This window comes from Lissotriton helveticus, chromosome 4_1 (assembly GCF_964261635.1).
Source record: "Lissotriton helveticus chromosome 4_1, aLisHel1.1, whole genome shotgun sequence".
Taxonomy (NCBI): Eukaryota; Metazoa; Chordata; class Amphibia; order Caudata; family Salamandridae; genus Lissotriton; species Lissotriton helveticus.
Window position 1 is genome coordinate 613771685 of NC_136063.1, and position 4547 is coordinate 613776231.

Below are 4547 nucleotides of genomic sequence, written 5' to 3' on the forward strand. Positions count from 1 at the left end.
AACTGGCCCAAATATTGATGACTGGAACGAACTGGTGAAATTGAGACGCAACCAGATAAAGGCAGCCTTGCATGGTCTAATAATGACGGAATATTTAAGAAACAAGATGGGCCCGCCAGGCTTAATCGTGAAAAATGAACCCTTCATTTTCCAGACGGACATGCAATTCAAAAAGGAGTGGTCATTAATTTCATGGCATTGTACCAGGGACTGGTTGGTTCTTATTATTAAAACAGCCACCAGGATCAGCAAAGAGCTGAAAATTGACATTGGCAAAATTGAGGTGAAACTAAACTCGTATATGTCAACCGAAGATCTTAAGAGCAGACTAGACGAACTCAACCAGCAAATGACTGATTTTGAATTTACCCTGAAACAGAGCAAACTAAACAAACTGGGCAAGGACAAAGACAAATTTACACCTGAAGGTACCTACCCGTACACAAAAGCCGATTATGTATCTACACGAAACGATACAGACAGCGATGGGTCAGACAACAGTTCTGCCAGTTCAAATTCCAGCGGAGGCAGACGAAATCGGCAAAACAGAGGAGGATGGAGGCAGAGGCGACAGCAGTTCCCGAGACAACGAGGGTGGAGAGGTTACCCACCCCAATACCCACAGTACATGGGACCACCGCCATTCCAACCTTTCCAGTTCAACCATCCAACTGAGGCCCAAGGTTTTCCACAATGGAACCAAGACTTCAACGGCGCCTTCTTTGGTCCACAACCTTTTTTAGGCTCCCGCCCAGGGACACGGGGGAAGAACCGGAAAGGCAACAATGTCACCTGGGAAGCGGCAGAACAGGGGAACCCCCGGCAAACCAGGAGCATGACAGGCTCTCTGCCCAATCAAGCATCAACCAGCAACCAGAGAGGGACCTAGTGGTAAATCTATCATCCAAGCGTCTAACGGATATTCAGCGACAGGTACTGAATAAAGGCTTGGGATTCGTACCAACACAGAGACCGGATATGTTTAAAATGAACCTTGAGATGAAAGAGTTTGTCCGCAAATTAAAATTACAGGCATTTTTTGCAGACAAACCAACTCAGGCATTAATAACGGACACAGGTCTGAGACCGAAGTCTACCTTTACCCCTCCAGACTCAGCACTCCCTATTGAACTGCTGGCTTTCGAAAAAGCAGTTATGACAGGGGTCAACCAACTGGATGCTTCCACCACACGCACGTTCCATAATACGACCAAGGAAGAACAACTTGCCTTGAAAACCCTATCGGATGATACCAGCATCGTTATCAAGCCAGCGGACAAGGGAGGTGCCATAGTATTGCAATCCACCGAATACTATGACACCGAATGTCTACGACTCTTGTCAGACAGACGCAACTATATGGTCTTACACCAAGATCCAACAGAGAACCTCAGGATCAGAATTGGAGCAATGATCGAGGAAGGCTTAGCGCATGATTGGCTGAGCAAAAAGGAAGGGGAGTTTCTGGAACAGAAAAAACCACGTATCCCGTATTTTTACAGCATTCCCAAGATCCACAAGAATCTTAACCAACCACCAGGCCGCCCAATAGTCTCGGGTATTGGTTCCATTCTAGAGCCACTGTCCAAATTCGCTGACGCCTTCCTGAGACCGTTAGTACAATCCACCAACACCTACCTAAAGGACACCAAGGCCGTGTTGCAACTACTTCAAGAAACTACATTTGACCCCAAAACCCAACTACTGATATCATTGGATGTGGAGAGCCTTTACACCAGCCTCCCCCACGATGAAACGTTGATAATCATTGAAGAAGTGCTTTTTTCAACACAATGGAGGTACCAAACACCACGTGGTTTGGTGTTGGAGTGCATTTCTCTGGCCCTGCAGAAAAACTTTTTCCAGTATAAAAATACGATCTACCAACAGTGCCATGGGACCAGCATGGGAAGCACATTTGCTCCAAGCCTGGCTGGTCTCTATGTGCACCACCTCGAGACGAATAAGATTCTCCATGATCAAAACCCATACAGATCGAAAATAAAATGCTGGAAGAGGTACATCGACGACATCCTGGTCGTCTGGGAAGGCGACTGCCTGTCCGCTGAGAATTTTTTGGAATGGCTCAACAATCAAAATCCCTTCCTAAAATTCACGATCACCATTTCAAATCAAACATTGGTGTTTTTGGATCTCAATATCTACGCGGAAGCAGGGGTGTTAAAAACTACTACTCACTTTAAACCCACCTCGAGAAACTGTCTACTAAGGTATGACAGTTTCCACCCTCGACACCTACGCGAGAACCTACCTTATGGGCAGTTTTTACGCCTCAGGCGCAACTGTACAGACCTGTCCGAATTCAAGAGACAAGCGGGTGAACTCAAGGAGAAACTCAAACTACGAGAATATCCAAATAGGATTATCAGCAAAGCTTTCAAAAGGGCAAGAAACAACAATAGAGAGTCGCTGTTGGAAGACCGATCAAAGGACCCCACTGAAAATAAACGACCAATATGTGTTACGACTTTTAACACAGTGTCCAATGAGGTGTCGAAACTGGTTAATAAACACTGGCGAATACTAACATGTGGAGGACTGGACTTAGAAAAACCGATGTTTGCACACCGAAGGGGGCGCAACCTCAAAGACATGTTGGTACACACCCGACCAAAACCAGTGACTGCGTCCACGCAACCAACCATAAGTGTTAAGGGACACTTTCCGTGTGGTAACTGCAGTAGCTGCCATCTGACTGATAAAAGCACTAGACTCGACTTCAGCAACGGCTCGACATGGGAACAAAGAAGGTTCACAAATTGTAACTCCAAAAACGTGATCTACCTCATTACGTGCCCGTGCAACCTCGAGTATGTAGGCATGACTACACGAGCCATGAAGACAAGAATGAACGAACACAAGAGTAATGTGCGCTGTAAAAAAAGTACCACAAAAATGGCCACGCATTATTTGACATCCCAACACTGTGTGAATGATTTAAAATGGACTATCATCGAACAATTACCCTCTGAGGTGGGCCTTTTTCAGAAAGAACAGCGATGGGTGTTCCGTCTGGGGACCCATCTGAACGGGCTCAACGACGATGTCCCGTGGAGTCAATTATCAACGTAAAAGACCACCCAATGAGCGAACCGAGCGCAAAAAACTGAACTGCAACTGGTGCCCAGTCTACACAACTATGTCCGCCGAACTAGAAAATGAAGAAATGGACATTGTTTCACTCTGACTGACTCCTAATTTATTTAAATCTGCCACCTCTGTCCTTTTACAATGAGAACGTCTGTAACTTCAACGTAGTGCACATCTTTAAAACATCTGACAGACACTCGATACCGGGCTCATGGACACAAGCGCACAAGAGATGCGTGTGTCAGGTGCGCGTGCGCACCAAACGAGACACTTCCAACTGCGCATGCGCCGCTGAACAGTGCCAGGCTAACGCGCATGCGCAACACCAAACCTCCAGCGCTTGCAGACGCTTATCCTATGTCAGCGCATCTGGAACATACAGACGCCCTGTATGGCCACACAGCGGAATACCCAAACATGGGATGATTTTCCCTTCCGCCCAATTAACGAAAAGGCCTATAAATAGCCTAATCCGCTACCTACTCCACAACCAGCGGAGCAGCGGACGGGGTAAGGCGGTGATCAGAGCGTCCTTACTATGTGAGTATGACACCAAAGGAGTACCATTCTGCCACGATCATCTCTAACCATCCGCAGAAGTAAGTGTTAAAGAATGATTAGTAATGGCCACACCATTCTCTACTGCAGATTGCCATTGGAGCAGCACCCCGACGTTCCTATTTTGCTCATGAAGCCCACAACCAAGCTTCACAAGTATGAATTTCAGGTTTACAGAAAAAATCCTAGTGCTCTATATGTTTTATGTTGTATGTGTAGTGAGTCTTCTTTTTTATGAAAGCTTATCGCTAAGCAAATGGTGAGGTTCCAGGTGACTGCACCTGTATGAACTACCCGTTACATGGGTAACCATTAGGTAAATCCTTTTTTTTGTCTTTCTACAGGTCATTGTGCTTGTAGCAGACCGCTGTAGGCACACTTAGCCTATTCAAAGTAAAATTCACTTTTCTGTAAATACACAGTTTTACGTAGCAAAAGACGTGAGTAGGGAAGGGAGTTTGTGCCCCTGTCCTGAAGAAGGAGCTTGTCTCCGAAACATGTCGACACATAAGCACATCGGAGGTCCTGTCCATTAACACGACAGGTTGACCTCGCCCTGCACTTTCTTTTTAACGGTACCAGCCAGAGCACAGAATAAAACTTTTTTCTTTCCCGCTCTAGTGCCAGGTATTTTTTTTTAAAACTTTTCACAACACTCCCTACTCACTTGTAACACAACCCACACACTGTACACCACACATAGCCAACATTGTAAGTGCTCCCTCGTAGTCGTCGGTCGCAGCACGCCGCATCCCGATAGAGGGGTGCGAAGACCCCGATGATGAAGCATGACACCAAGGGGCCTTTTGGTGTGTGAGGGGTATTTTCACAAACACTGAGTGCTTCAATATCCATTGATCACTCTCTTTTCCCACTTA